Source organism: Mesocricetus auratus, unplaced genomic scaffold, assembly GCF_017639785.1.
Source record: "Mesocricetus auratus isolate SY011 unplaced genomic scaffold, BCM_Maur_2.0 Super-Scaffold_6730, whole genome shotgun sequence".
In the NCBI taxonomy this organism is placed as follows: Eukaryota; Metazoa; Chordata; class Mammalia; order Rodentia; family Cricetidae; genus Mesocricetus; species Mesocricetus auratus.
Window position 1 is genome coordinate 83807998 of NW_024429184.1, and position 16794 is coordinate 83824791.

General features: G+C 35.3%; 1 protein-coding gene across 3 annotated transcripts in view; it reads left to right on the forward strand.

The window, feature by feature from the left end:
• Dcc (DCC netrin 1 receptor) overlaps positions 1-16794 on the forward strand; it is a 1023267-nt gene that overhangs the window by 739087 nt on the left and 267386 nt on the right. The window lies entirely within an intron of this gene.

Here is a 16794-nt window from a genome sequence, read left to right on the forward strand (position 1 = left end):
TGAGGTTAAATGTAACAAGAAGAAATTCTAGGTCTTGTCAGACATTTAGTAGTCACTCATTAGCCATTAAGTCTCCTGTACTAGGCCTTTTTTGGGGGGAAGGGAATACCAACCTGCTATCAGTCATGACACAGATACTTATTAGTTATGAATGCTCAAATTTATCTTAGCTCTTATTTTAATCTGTTGTTCTTTATCTACATTTTGCCTCTGGGTTTTCACCTCCCTTCTTTCCTTCGTTCCTTCCTTCGTTCCTTCCTTCGTTCCTTCCTTCATTCCTTCCTTTCTTTCTTTCTTTCTTTCTTTCTTAGTTGCTTCCTTCCTATCTAACTTTTCTACTGTGTCTATGTTTGGCCGGTAGCTGCCTGGTTTCTGGCACTGGGCATGCCCCTCCATTTCTCCCTTGTTCTCTTCATTCTTCTTCTCTCATTCTAGATTTCTCCTCCTACTCATTCTCTCTGCCCAACAGCCCGCCTATTCTTTCTCCTGCCTGACTATGGTCATTCAGCTTTTTATTATTCCAATCAGGTACCTTAGGCAGTCAAGGTGAAATGGCAATACATTTTTACATAATTAAACAGACATCCATACACGTTAAAAAATGCAACATAAACAAATGTAACACACCTTTACACAGTTAAAGTAATATTCTGCAGTATAAACAGATGTAACACATATTTACATAGTTAAATAGTCTACAACAGTCTCCTAATCCTGCCAACTTGAATATCAAATAAGAATATTATATCAATTCTCCTGCACTATAAAAGAAGTGATGCGCTCACCGGTAATCACCTTAGTTAGTAGGGATAACATGGGAGCTACAGTTTGATTACTATCAACATTACTCTACATCACACAAGAGTAAGCCCTTGAAATTTCAGAATATTTCACTGACTAATTCTCTAATACTGCCCATTGTACATTCTTGTAACACTAAATACATTTAAGTCTTATGATAAAAAAATAATAAATCATTTCATAATTGGGCTATAAAGTAACAAGTTGTTACTTTATAAATATTTGATTGATTAGAAAATACAAATAGAATAAGATTTGTACTGTGTGTGATGAAGATGAGAAATACAAGTTATATTTCTTTATGATTCTATGAATTAGTTGTTCTGTGCAGATAATTTCTTTAATCACCCGAGCTAGTTTCCAACAATCACTGTCTTGATCATAAAGTAAGTAGAATGAATATCTGAAAAGATTATTATGGCAAAGGTGATGACTAGCTGATTGATGGTAGTCTAGACACAAGTCTGGACCGTAAAAGCAGGAAGTAGACAAGAATTGCTAGTTTGTCTCTTTTAGAAGCCAACAGACATTGATAACACATTAAAAAGCCTCTCAGTGCTAAACATATTTTTAGCAGGTGGGACCTTATGGCTAAACATTCTTAGTGGTATAAGACATAAGAATCCCATATGAATTCATCAATTAATTGAGATACGGCTTTTATGATTATGAATATTAGTGGAAGAATTAGCAGTAATTTTAGAACAGTGGGCTGTTTAATAATTATTAAATCAATGATTTTCAGTCTTTCTCTGTCTAATCAACATTAAATATTTAATGTTAAGTTCTAAGCCTGCTCTATGCAGTAGGGTAACCCTCTCTACCATGTCTATGGATTTGTAACTGTACTGAAATGAAATTCATTTTTTAGTCATGACAGTGATACTTCAACTTATCAATGACACCTAAAAATCAAATCAAGTTGAAAATCAGCATTAAAATACTGTGTACTGAACCAGTACTTACTGTTCTAGACAGTACAGAGCACATTTCCATGATTGTAGGATGTTTTCTCACATGGTACCAGTGAACACTTCATTAGTAATTGAGGAGAGAAATGCCAGTCAGGGTATCATACCCATTCTCAAGGCTGTATGTCATTAGTAGAAGCCCTTGATTCTATAATACACTAAAATGTAGTAACTACTATAGTCCACATCTAAGCCAATTTGTATTAATGCGCTTCCTTGTTACAAGAGCACACCAATCTATATAGAATTTATGCAATTGCTTATCAAAATCAATGTTTCAAGACTTTAAAAATTTCTTAGGATAGAAAATAAAATATTAAGAAAACCAAGATAATTTCTATCTAGTCTTGCTGCTGAAACAAAACAACTACAAGTGGGTAATTTTCAAGGTAATGAATTTCCTGTAGTTCAGGAAAGTAGAAACTCCAAGATTGAGTCTTAATGTCTGCTCAGATCTAGTATTTGTTCCCAAGACGATGCCTTTTGGTCACAAAATGTATCCTTACAGTGTAGGACCTGAAAAGCAGGGGTTGGGAAGGGGATGTTACTCAGCTGTTTAGTTTCAGTTCTTATAAAAGACACTAATCTCTTAGTGATAGCTGAGCTCAAATTTTGTTCTCAAATGCTCCACTCCATAATACTCTTGCCTGTATGGTTATTCCAACATGAATTTTGAAAGAAGAACTTCAGGAAATAAAGACCCCCAAAATAGAAACATCAAAGAAATCAGTGCTATACATTTTTGATGACAATGTAGCTGTAAAAAAATTTTTGTATATCATACAAGGGGGTGGGATTTATTTATTCTTTTCAGCATAAACCTACCATTCCAAGAACTAGCCCAAAATCAGTGTATACTTTTTTAATAGTTCCATGGACAAAACATGTTAGTTTCTAGTATTAATTTTTCTGCAATATTTGAGAACATGAACTCATCATGTTAGTATACACCGGTTTTTGCAGCACTCAGAAAAATGGTACAAGTGGATCACAAGTTATAGAAAGTCTAGTGTAAAATGATTCTCTCTGTTTTGAATTACATGGTGTGTATTAATCTTCTGTCAGATGTATAGGTGGCAAAGATTATCTCTTCTTATGTGGTAGTCCTCTTAACTCAGTTGATTGTTGCTTTAACTGAATCTTGTCAGGAAAGATGGGGAGAACAGCATAAGGCCAGAAAGGGGAGAGAAAAGAAGAGGGGACCAATGTAAATCATGACTTACCTGATATAAGAACCAAGCAAAATTTAATAGAGCTAGCTTTAATATCACTTCTCTATGAATGCTTTCAAATGTGGATTCAAAGCTGACAACTATCCACGTTGTAGGTGGCAAATGTTTCCTCCAAATCAGTAATGTGATAAACTCTTGTCCTTTAAGTCTAAAATTCTTGTATGTTATTATTTTAGTAAACTTTATCTATGTTGAAAGATGATGTCTGGCAGAAGCAGTCATAGGCACAAGTGATTCCTAGTCCATGGGAACTCTTTCCGTTTTAGCACAATCTTCCCTGCCAGGGGGCAAAAAATAGGTATAATCAGTTAGGTGGAGACACACTTTGTGATCACAGAACATTTACAGTCAGCAGAATTGCGCTGGTTTGGAATGGAAAGATTTTAAGGTGATGACAATTACTCATGATAGCCATAGGTTTTAAAATGAAAGATAAAATGTTGCCATTAGTTCCCAGAAGTAAATGATCAAGATTATTCTTTCTTTTTTCATTTCATGATCTGGAAGCTGGGCTGTGGAACTCTGAGTCCACTTCTGATGCCAGAAATGATGCATGATCACCTTATTTAAATCTGTAATCTGAGCTGAAGGTATATTGAAGGGAAACAGTGGAAGACTTGTATACAGGACGAGTCACAAGTCAACCAGACTTTCATTTACTCTGTAACTGGGGGCAAGTTATATTTTCTAAGGTAGATTCTTGTGTAAAATGAAGATAATATAAATCTTGCAGCTATATTGTAAGGAACAGAAGAAAAATTCAGATGAGAATGTCTCAGTACACTTTCACATGATAGTTATGATGACTGAAATATTTGTCCTGCTTCCAGCAAATTGTCAACCCTCAGTGTTATAATTGTAATTTTCCATTATTCCATTAATTGATTTTATTTGTTCATATATTCTATTTGTTCCTACTTCTTTAAACTATTTTATGTCTCTCATCATTATCCATTAAGATTTTCATTACATAGTTAGAAGCACAAAGTTTTTTCATGGCAAGCTCATCAGAGCTATGTCTTTCAACCTACATAAGCCCTCTTTTTTACTGCCTGTTTTAGTTGGGACCTTAACCTGTCATACATATATACATACATACGTGCATCCATACATGCATGTATACAAACATACATACATACCTCTGCACATACATACAGCAAATAATCATTTTCCATGCCCAGTAAACCCCATTCCCTTGGCACCAATAATTGGGCAGTTTATTAACAACAAAGTACTTATCCTTGTATTAGAATTCGGTGACAGAAAGGAACAATAAAGAAAAATGTAAAGAACATAACGAATGACAAGGCTGCTCTGAGACACACAGGATTAGGAATATTTAGATAATTTGAGAACGTATAGCATCTATGAATACAGGATGATTTAAGAAAATTCCTTGGTGAATCTGGAGTGTTGGCAAAAGCTCTGATCAGGAAATAATCTTGGACACAGCCAATAATATTTGCAGTATCCTAGGGAAGAAGAAATTAAAGGTGTCTAGGCTGTGCCAGAAGAAGAGGGAGCATGGCTGAGGGTTTTGGAAGGTGGTAGGTTATATATACTTGGAGATCTTTGGAGTCTGGTTTTAGCTCCCCTGAGAGAAGCACCTGGGTAGGAGGTTATGGCTTGATACAACTCTCAAGATTAAATGCGATCTTGGAGGTACATTAGGTTCCCACAGTAGTTGAAGTGGAGAATTTACAGGGCTCTTGATTTCTTTGTAGGATAAGAATAAGACATGTTGCTGGATGTGAGATGGAGGAAAAGATAGAACTAGAATTTACTTGTGGGTCTTAGTCTTCTTAACATATATTAATTGTTAGAATTTGAAAATTAGGGGGTAAAATAATTTGGAATATGTGTAGAGAGGATGTATTTGAGTAAAAAAATTGGGTATTTTTAACTTGGTAAGTTAAGTGTGTACAGATCTATATATTCATGCAGATTGTGAATTCAATGAAATTACTTAATACTTTTACTATGAAAATAAATAAATATGCTACATGCAACCAGGCTGATGACCAGTGACATGCAATATTTATTAGCTACACTATTGATTCCAAGATAAGCAGTATATGGAAAACATGAAGAATGTTTTATGTCACAACCCAATGAAGCATCTGTGTCCTTGTGGATATGCCACAGTTGCATGCGTACTGCTATGAAAATGTGTTCAAATGCTTACCAGTCATACAAAATCTTTGCTCTCACAAACTTTTTTGTCAGTCCTGTAAGGTGTAATGCAATGTGGCCGATACCAGAAAGAATTGACTGAAAAGAAGGTTTCAGATCTGCAGCCCAGTTTTCTGGTTGCCGAGAGTTTACAAAGATCCCAACCAAAAGTGTCAGGTCAATGACAACCTAACTGTGAACTGAGAATCAGTCTGCTCTCTGATGTGTACTTTGCCTGTGTTCATTAAACCGGAGGCAGAATTCTAATGGAATGCCAATCACAATGATTTATAGGTTCAAAGTGAACTTTATACCACTGCACACTATGATCACATACACAGAAGCCTAGTTTATGGCCAAGGAGAAGCTAACAAATTAGAGAAACATTTGGCTACTGACTTTCAACATCCCTTTTCTTTGTGCCTTTTCTAAATGTTAGGCCAAGCTGGTAGAAGAGGAGCTATGAATTCAAGACACCCAGATTCGAAAATGTTTACCCAGTACAAAGTATGCCGCTAAATCCATAAAGGATTTTAAAATAATAGCTTGCAAGCATTGGACTTCAAAAAAGACAACCCTGGGATCAATAGAGCTTAAAGTCAGACATATATGGATCAATAAACCAGTGGGCTCTTTAGTGCTATGTTGAGATTCTAGACTCACAGTCTACCGTGTTACATAGCAGACTAGACATACCTACACTTTCTCTTCCTGAAGCTAGAACATGATTAGAAACAAAAAGGCCTTGGTTCTTTGCTGGGCTATCATATGACCTCCCATTCTGATTTTTTGTTTGTTTTTCAAGACAGTGTTTCTCTCTGTAACAGCCTCAGATATTCTGGAACTCTCTTTGTAGACCAGATTGGACTTGAACTCACAGCGATCCTCCTTCCTTTTCTTCCCAAGTGTTGGAATTAAAAGCATGTGCCATCACTACCCCGTACTTGGTTTATTCTTATGGAGATCATGCTGAATAGCCTATCTAAAAAGCAGCACTTCCAGGGTGGCTTGAAAATAATAGAAAGATGATTTCTCACCATCCTGAGATTATTAGTATGGAACTCAAGTTTCAGTAGGGACACACAACATCTCTAGGTTCTAGGGGAATAAAGTCTTCCCTTTCATTTTCTTGGCTGCTGGTACATTCTGGCAAGGAAAGGCATTTCTTGGCAAGTGTCTGCAGACTGTCAGAATCATCCCATAGCATTCTTGCCAAATCTGAGTCTCTGTGTTTCTTCTTCTTTTCACAATGAAAGTGCTCACATTAAATTTAGGGCTCATATCAGTGACAGTAATTGTATCTGCAAAGATCCTCTTCTAATGAAGGGTAATTCTCCAATTGCAAGATCACATAGATTTGGGGAGAAGTATTTAAAAATCATTAGAAAGACTGTATGCAACTTAATCAAGGAGTAAGCAAATTGCATTTATTTTTTTTAATGAACTAATATGTTGGATTTTATATTTTGAAATGTGTTTACTTTTTGTCTCTCCAGAAAAACACCAACAAAACAAATGATATCAGCAACAACACCATAAGAAAACAAAACAAAACAAAAGTATTCTGGTGTTGTCAGATCTCCAGTGTTCTTAAGAGTAGCTTTGATGGGTTTCTATCTCTAGAACTCTCTTCCTTTAGACTTGTGGGAACTTGTACTCTGTGAATATTTAGTATGGCAAACAGAGCTGGCAATGATACCAAGAAGAGATTAGAGTCTACTCGAAACAGACTATGCCGATGCTGTTGGGTGGGATTGTACTGCCAGAGACCACACACTCAGATTTCCACTTTTCAGCCATGTGTGATACAACTGAATTATCCTAAAGCAAGGGGTAATGCCACCCCCCATCCCAACACCACAAGCTATTACTGAAAACACCCAGTGCTTCTATACAAGTTGTTGTTCAGTACATTGTCATTAGTCCCTGCACTAAAAATTACAGGCCATTTCTGATGTTTTTGGTTACCCTCTAGAACTTGATGCCAAACTGTTGCTGAAGACAAACACCTACAAAAACAGAGGACATGGAAAATTCAAGCTTCAGTCCTACCTGCTAGCTTTAATTATAGTGTTAAAAGGTGCTATTCATACTACCAATGGGAAAAGTCATCAATGGCCTTTTCCAGCTATGAACTCTATGGGTTACAATAATGACTGGAGGGATGCAGGAGGAACTTTTAAGCTCTGCTTTGTCTGAGGGGCTATAGACAATTGGTGGTTTATGGGAGAAGGAAAGTTGGATTTTTGTTTGTTTGTTTTCAGGGAGAATACTTAGAGGCTATCCACACTAGAATATGTGGTCCTACTCTTGTGCACTTACAGGCAGCCTCATGAGGAAACAGTGGGTTTTTTGTTGTTGTTTTGTTTTGTTTTAAGAGCACATGCAGTTGGGTAGGAAAATGGCAAGGAGGATAGAGGAGATTTGGAGAAGAGGAAATGCGGTGAATTTGGTCAAATCACAATATGCTCACACATAAAATTTTCAAATAAACATATAAAGTCTTCTGATCAATGGTTCTTCCCACATACCGATGCCCACAAAGCTTCACAATTCCAAGATTTATGATCTTACACACCAATTATGTGCCATTATCTTAATATCTATTGACTTTAAACCAGGGCAATTTCCCATACTTGTAATTATAAAACTCATATTTTATATTAGAATATAGCACATAAGTATAAGATATACCATTAGATTTTGTTGTCAGTAGTTGAAATGATACATCATATCTAAGTGAAATATGTACTATTAATATTAATTTCAGATATGTCACTTATACTTTTTCAAAAAAATTACCAAATGATTTAGGCTACAGAGGAACATTCATAGATCACATGTTTCTTTACATGGAGATGGCTTACATGTGTATCCTTTTGGCTAATTCAGGCTAAGGAGAAGTTTGGAAAGTTGCCAGTCTGACATTAAGTTGAGTTTCAAAGATGGGGAGACCTAAAGTTTGAACCTAACACTTCTCCCCCAAATAATTCCTGATATATATATATATATTTGACATTCTTATATCACTAGAGCTTTCCTTACTTCAGTCTACATTTATTTAAGATGATTACTGTCCTTTGAATGCAAATTAAAATCTTGTCCTTGAACTGATGTCACACTTCATCACCGTTGAGAAGACAGGCAAAGGTAGTGGCTGAGGGAAAGAGAGCTGATTAGATGAGCAGCAGCAGTTTGCTGTCTCTGTGTTAGGTTTTACCTAAAGATTCTCTTCTACCACTGTGATTTACTGTCCAAGTCTATCCTGCTACTGCTATCTCTGAACAAGCCCGAATCTTCCAAGTGTTTAATAAACTTCTTATCTTCTGAATACTGAAAATAAAATAAACTTAATCCTCAGGGTGGTTCAGTCAACAGCCCGAGAGCCTTTGAGATGCATCTGGGTGATAGGGGACAAGCCAGGCTTTCTGCCCTGTATGATTATCAGTCTTTCTCTGGGACGCATGTATGTGTAAGGGCATTAAAGGTGCTTCTTGGAGATAAATGTCAGCAGAATCACAGAGTGAATATTAATTTCAGGATCTTCAAGGTCAGGTGTCTGTCCAGGTTCATTGTAACTGAAATGTTTGTTGTTGCTGCTGCTGGGAATGATTTTTCATCTCCCCGTCTATTTCCAAGCATCAAGGAAGTGATTAAGAGAAAAACTTCAGTATGCACATCCACTTTTCTGAAAGAAAAAGTACCATGGGATGGGCTCCTGTGCCAGTTAGGGCGATTATGTTGAATGCCTTATGATGATCAAAGTTTAGGTTTACAGGATCTAAGTTAGGCAGAAACAGAAAAGAAAATCACCAGAGATAGCCACCTGATGTTCCTGAAAAACAATGACTATATATGGGGTAAAGAAAAGAACTAAATAGAGGAAGTAAATAGAGACAATTAAACATCTTGGGTGATTTCAGTCATAGATGGTGAGAAATTGTCTGACTGGGACAAAAAAAGGAGAAATAAAGATGATAGAGAGAAGTTCTAGCCTAGAACTATAGTTGAGAGTAGAAGCCTACTGAGTGCATGGTGAAGCACTAGGAGCACAGTAAGGTATGGAAAATCTCATAATCATTAACCCACTCTACACAGCTATGCATGCACACTGGCCTAGTTTTAGGTGTTGCAGTACTTTTTATCTCAGAGAGCAGCACTCAAGGTACCAGCTATGCGGGTCAGCCCCATGGGCAGGCTTGTTGAAGTCTCCCTAGCCTTCGCTTTCCTGACAGCTGAGGAGCTCATGAAGCTTATAAATCTTTCTGTCTCTTCATCACCACACCCATGACTATGGGTAAGCCTGTTAATCTCTTCTTTTGGATTCCATCATGTTAACAACTACACATCCAATGTCCACATTTATCTCTTTACATATACTCTCTATGGTATGATGAGCACAAAATGCCTAAAACCATCAATTCTTTCATGAGTCTTAAAGGCTGGAAAAGACACAGGCTTTTAAGGCCTGGTATGTAAACCCACCAGAAATTTTAGCTAATTCTTGTCTCCTTGGACTGTTTACTGGTCCTATTGAAATACTCTATTCTGTGCCTCTGTAACTATCATAGTCCCTGGCATACTGTTAAAGTTGGTTAATATTTAGAAAGAATTTTATTTTTATTATGATCTAAATCACTATTCATATTTATAGCAAGGTGGGACCTATATGAACTCCATCTTAACAAATAAAGTAATTCAAGTTCATAGTCAGTTCATAGTCCTTAAAAATCATGACCTTGTCTACATATTCTGAAGAAAGCTTGTGGATTTGGACCTAGAATTCATGACTTCTGAGGTTATCCATATTTCCACTAGCCTTTGTTATCAAATATTAGTTGGGTGGGACCTTCTGTCATTTGCTGTAACAGGGAAGCCTGGACATCTAACCTCTGTGAAACTTTTGTTAAGGGAACAAATTTCTATATTTTTAACCTTCTAACCAACCAGTCTATCCAGGACAGGTGCTTAGCATTTAAAGGCCAGAAAGAGATAAACAATAAATTGCATCCCCAAAGAGAATGTATCTTTCAAGGTAGGATTTATTTGTTGTTATGTAGAAAAATCTGCTCTCTTATCTGTCTGGAAAAGATTGTTGATTCCTTCTCTTCTAACAAGTGGCAGCAGGGTTCTTTTATAAGAGCAATCTATACATGTCTTTTATAGCTCTATTAAGACTACAAATATCAGATATCGATTCCTCTTGTACTGACCACAGCAGAAGCAGGCTTGAAGAATGACAGCAGGGACATGGTTATATTATCACCATGAGAAACACTCTGGGCTGTGCATAAGCTGAAGACACCTGCTTGTCTCGTACTTATCTATTTATAGAGAGCAGAAATATGACCCTGATGTATACGAATCTTAAATCAGTGTGAAGCAAGCAAAGGCCAGGAAATATAGCTCCTGAATGCATCTATAGGAATGGAACAATAACTTGGCCTCGTCCTATAATGGAAATTAAGCAGTGAGATCAACTCTATGCGGTTATATACAAGAAGGTAAAAAGTCTCAATTTTTATGTGTAGACAAATCTTTGCTCTTTCATGAGGGCATATCTTTGCCAGGTGAGATTCATGAACATAAACCTGATAAGGATTCCTTCTATATCCCAGTAGACATGCCTTTAATACAGAATTGGCTTCCCCTCATGTAAAACATCTGTTCAAATTCTTCTAATAGTCCTGGAATTAGGAAGAGAATAATATATTTTCCTATAATTGTCTAGGAAGCTAACAGAAATCTGGAAATGGTCAAAGAAACCTGCTTCTGGTTTGAGTGACTTTAGCTCTTGGATTACTTAGAATGTTTTTTCCCTCTGTAACAGCCTATAATCTTTATATGATTATATGCATTTGATTATTTATATGCAATCCTGTAAAATTCATGGTCATAATATATGTGTGTCATGAAACCATAATACACTGTTATTAAATAGAAGAAATGATTTACTTGAGGTCAGGTGTTTGGTTCCCAACACTTTCATTATTTGGCGGTTACCCAAGTGCCAATATTCACTGTTCACTGTTTCTATTTTAAATGACTAAATATCTTTACAGGTTTTCAGAAAATTACTTTGAAAAATCATTTTTATTAGCATTTTTGCATATTTGATTTTTTAAAGGTCGTATCCAAGGGTAGACTTGAACATATGATGCTCCTGTCTCAGCTTTCTACGGGTTATGATACTTGATTCAAGCTGAACTTTAGACAAATATTTGAAGAAAAATATTGGTGGGCTTTGAGCTGTCATTGAGTGTCTTGAGTGATACTAATTTTTCTAAAATTGGAAGAATAAAATTCTAGTTACCCATTGCATTCAACAAAACAAGGCAGGAATGTAATGACAATCTCATACATTATGAAAAAGGAACTCGAATCCTCACCATGGAATGAGCATCTGTCATCATTTAGTGCCCACTGGTATTACTCATACTAGTTTTATTTGAAGTTGTCATCATTTGAAGTCTTCATCTAAGGATGTGGCAGCTACCCCCCTTACCAGCTTGCTCTATACAGGCCAATGCCAAACATTACCCACCAAATTCATTCATATTAATGTTTCCTGATCCATAAAATTATTCTGTATTCCTTAAACACTGTATTTTTCCACCAATGAAAATCTTTACCATTTTTCAATAATAGTTTTTGGCAAAGAATCCACATTCTCATCCCTGATAACTAAATGGTAATTGCTAGATTAAATTCTAAAGTCAATATATGTTTAGCCATCTGTCCTTACAATCTACTGTAAGGACCTTTTATAAATCTTTAATAAACAGGTATTTTGTACCTGTTTGCTGTACTTTGATATCTTTCTTGAAAATATATTCCATTAAATAAACTTAAGAAAGCACAAAAATAAAAACACAAATTACAATTAAACTTAAAAGCCAGATGGTCCTGGTATCTACATAAATAGACCCAAGTTATCTGGGTTGATGCATTAAGGTCAGCATAATCAGGTTTGTACAACCTCAAGCAGCCAATGACATAAAAATGTTATATGAGATTTATTAAGTTAAACACTGTATTGGAAACTTAGTTTAACGTCTCAATTTTAACGTTGTCCTTAATTTTTCTAAATCAAAAAACACTTAACTTATATATTCTTGCTGTAAATGAGTTTCAGTCGTGGAGACTGGTGAGGTGCCTAAGTGATTAAGAGCACAGAGGATCTGGGTTGAATTCCCTTCACCCACAAGACAGCTTAAACCTTCTCTAACTCGACTCTCAGGGCATCCAATACCCTCTTCTATTTCCTTAGGCACTAGGTATGCACATGATGCACAGACCTGCAGACAAAGCATTCATACAAAAAGTAACTAAATAACAGTTTTTAAATAAGAAAAATAGTGTTTGAGAACTCCAACACTGAGTCAGGAATCTCTGCCACACTTTTCTTTTCTTGGCTTTATTTCAAAAATTGAAATTCAATATAATTTATAATATATATGCTTCTTGAAGATATATTAATAGTTGGCATTCTTTGTGAAGATTTTGAGGTATTTTCTAAGCAATGTCTCCTCCTGAGGTCAATATAATGATTAGACTACTTCAAATTTAGTGTGACTCATTAGGGTTTTATATATATATATATATATCATATACCACATTTAACTGTATATTCATAAGTAATACACAAGTTATATGTTAGACATGTCACACATGTGTATTTTTATGCAGCTGCATCTCCACACTGCCTATACATACGAACATACACAATGACACTACGGAGTGCATGTGTCATTCATTAGCAAAAAGGGGTCTATTAAAAAATAGAAGCAAATTGAAGGGATAATAATTGTTTTTTTAAAGCAAAACCTTTAACACTTCTGTGGTTTCTTAGTAGAAATCTATTCCACATTTTTGGCTTCCTCTTTGCCAAATTACCATCATACCTCCTAAATACATATAGTTCAGTAAAGATTCATTATAGTGATAATTACATTGCTGTTTGATGCTGTTTGATGTTGCTTTACCCATACAGAATAGAAACTGATTTCATATAAATATCACTAAAGCTGTTAACTACAAGATTAAGGAACCAAGAGGCAATCAAAGAGTGCACTTTATTATCAATAACAGTAAGTAGTTTGAGAAATGACTTGCATGCAAAACATTCTTTTAGGGAATCATTGGAGTAGAAATTTCTCCTTACAGGACAAAAACTTTGTAGGCAAAATTCATTTGGATCACTCAGATGACTGCTTACATTCCTGTTATCATCTTTAAAACTCACTCCCGAATCACGTTTGAATTATTAAATGGGTGAAGAATCATCTTCAGATTTCTATCCCAACTTGAGGGTATATGACTTGTAGGTCATTACTTTAGTGACAAAACATACAGTGCCTTTTTGTTTTTGTTTTGTTTTGTTTTTTTTCAAAACCAGGCATTTCTTTGGTCTTTCAAAAGTAATAGCTGTTAAATTGACAATTTAGGATCATTAGAACTCATTGTACTTAACAGTCATTTAGAAGAAAAAAACCTTAAATATTCAGATGTTCAACTGCATATTCGCTGACACTAACATTTGTCTCCATTTCAGATTTCCTGCTGTGAACCATCAGTGTAATGGCTCAAAGACATTAGCACATCCTGTAGTCTTAGTCTGTAGCATGGCTTTAACCTCCTGAAGTTTTTCTTTGAAACCTCTAGATTCAAATTCCTTTTTGAGATAAATTATTGGAACTCTCAATATTTTAGAAAACAGGCTCATTAAAATTATAATAATAATAAATGATGATGATGATGATAATTTAGGATTTGCAGAGTTAGGAAAGCACATTGTAGCCAACTGTACATATATTCTATGCCTTCTTGCTCAAGCACATAACATAAAACACAAAATACTATTATAGTTAACCAAATGAATCAAGAATCCCTTAAAATACTCATAATGGGAAATGTGAAAAGGATCTAGTATAAAGACATATTAACTTTATAAACACTGTTTTTTCATTAAATGTTGATTGAATATGGGTCTGAAGAAATGGCTTAGCTCTTCTTGTAGAGGACAGTGGGAGTTCAAGCACTCTACTCTGATATCTAAAGATAGAAGATCCACACATGGTGCACATACATACATGAAAGCAAGCACGCATAAAAATAATAATGAGTAAAATTTGAAGATGTTTCCAAGGTTGAACCATTATCATTTCAAATTCTAACATAATTAACAATCAGTAGTCATGATTTAATGACCCTATATCACTGATTTTTCAGAATCAAAAGCATCCTCAGATACTTTAACACATTAGTTATGACCATTCACAGAATCACGAACACAAATGTCAGAAACTATGGCCACACACCTTAAAATATACATTTACAGATTGGCACACTGCATCCAGCAGCAGGGACCTCTTCAAAATGTATGCCATTGCTAGATTAGGGACAAGAATACCATATTTTCTGACTGTCACTCTGCCATCTATAATCATTTTGTTGTAGTTCATCAAAGCATGGCTTCCTCCCTCTTTTCTTTCCTCTTTCCTCCTCTCTCATCCCCTCTTCCTTTCTCCTGTCACTACTTTCCTCTCCCTCACATCCTGTCCTCACTCTGATTGTATTGCATGTGATTGCTTTCATTAAAGATTTGACTAATATGCCACTTCAGCGTTAATATGCAACAAGGTCTTATTATGACATGCTGTTATCCTATAAAATATATAAGCACATTAAACCACAAATTTCAATTCTCAAACCAAAGAGTGACATCTAATATATTTCATTTACTGCACTGTAACTGTTTAACTTGTCCTCAGACACAGGTGTTACAAAGAATTTCCACTGAAATGCAATATTGAAACTTTAAAATGTAATTGGTTAGACTGACAGTGATTGATGAGTTACTTGCATAGATTATCCTTCTATCCTGAAGTCATTTCATTATTTTTGAAGAAATAGGTAACTCAAATTGAGATGGAGAGAAATTAGATGCAGTTTGCCACTAGATTATTGTCCAAGGGGATCAGTGAAGGCTATTAAATACATCTTGGAAATGATGAGCATTTAAACCCATTAAGTTTCTTGACTGACATACTAAAATGTAATGAAATGGAAGACTGAAGTTGTTAACTGTATTGATTTCACATATAATACTGGTTTTTGAACATTTGTGAGCATCCCATTTAGTTTTACTTTTCTTTGAAGCTTGTATGCACATATCAAATGTGTAATACCACATAAATTATATTTCAATGTATTTTCTAGACAAGCCCTGAATGAAACTATAATTGTTTACAATACATACTTACTGATGTATATATAAATATATACCCCAAACTCACAAGAAACAGTATGTTATTCACATATTAAGATAGGCTACAATTCAAAAGGAGAATGCTACACATTTTTGAATCTGAATTTATAGCACTTTTATGAGGAACAAACACTGATACTTAACTGAGTCCCAGTGTCTTGACACTATGAAGGGTCTTTATAGAAAAGCATCTTAAAATTGCTGTTTTAGTCTCAATGAGAGTTTTGGAATTTTTCTGAAAATTGTGTTTAATTGCTTTTAATCTTTGATATATAAACATATTAAATATATGGCTATGATGTTTTTGTTTTACTAAAAGAGAATATCAATTATATTTTCCCATGTTATAAAACCATAAATTATATATTAAGACAACTTAGTATGTAGACTTCACCCAAGCAAAGCAAATGTTTTCTGTTGTCTGGCAGTGAGTTAAGCAATTGAAACAAATGATCTGAATGCTCACTGGCAATTCTCCTGTGTATTATAACTTGCTGAAAATCTTTTAAAAGTCTATGCCTGTGATTTTCCTGAACAGTGTCCAATAACAATTAGCAACATAGATGAATACAACTAACGAATAAATGATGAGAGCTGGCACTACCAATGGCAACTAGGTTCAAATTACAGCACTAGTAACTTGATGTTCCACAATCAACAGCATTTAAGATACATAAATGTCAATTACAAAGCACATAGGCTCAAGTGTATGCACATTCCTGCTTTATTCTTACCATGTTTGTATAGCTATCAATGATCACTTGTATTAACTAATCACTTATAGTCTCTAATCAATAATGACTACATGACATAATAAGCTTTAGTTTATTCACTAATGATAGGATCAGTAATTTTACACAAGGACATTCATGTGACACCACATTTTAAAACAATTCCTGTGTAACAAGATTTGTGTACAACCTGTTGACAAGATACTTGTTTCCATTACCAGAGAACCTAGAGAATATTTTGAGTGTTTTCACTGGAAACCCTACGACACCAAGTAGCAGCAGCTAAGATCATCTGGAAGAGTAACCTCATTTCATTCGCAGAGTCTCACACCCCTGAGCTGTATAAAGTCCTACAGTGTAATTGTTCACAATATCTGCTGGAAATGGCTGTGAATTTGGCACATCTCATCCTCCTGCTTCCCAAGTCTCAATGATTATTTTTTTTCTTCCTACAAACTACATGATTTCACTGACTGCTTTCAGTGAGTGATATGTGAGCATGCACTTTCCCTCTCTTTCTCCACACAGCATCTGCTCTGTTGGAAAGACTTCTCAGTTTACTCTTCCCACTCCTTATGTGCTCCACTCTGGATGAGAAGAGTGATGCATAACTTCTC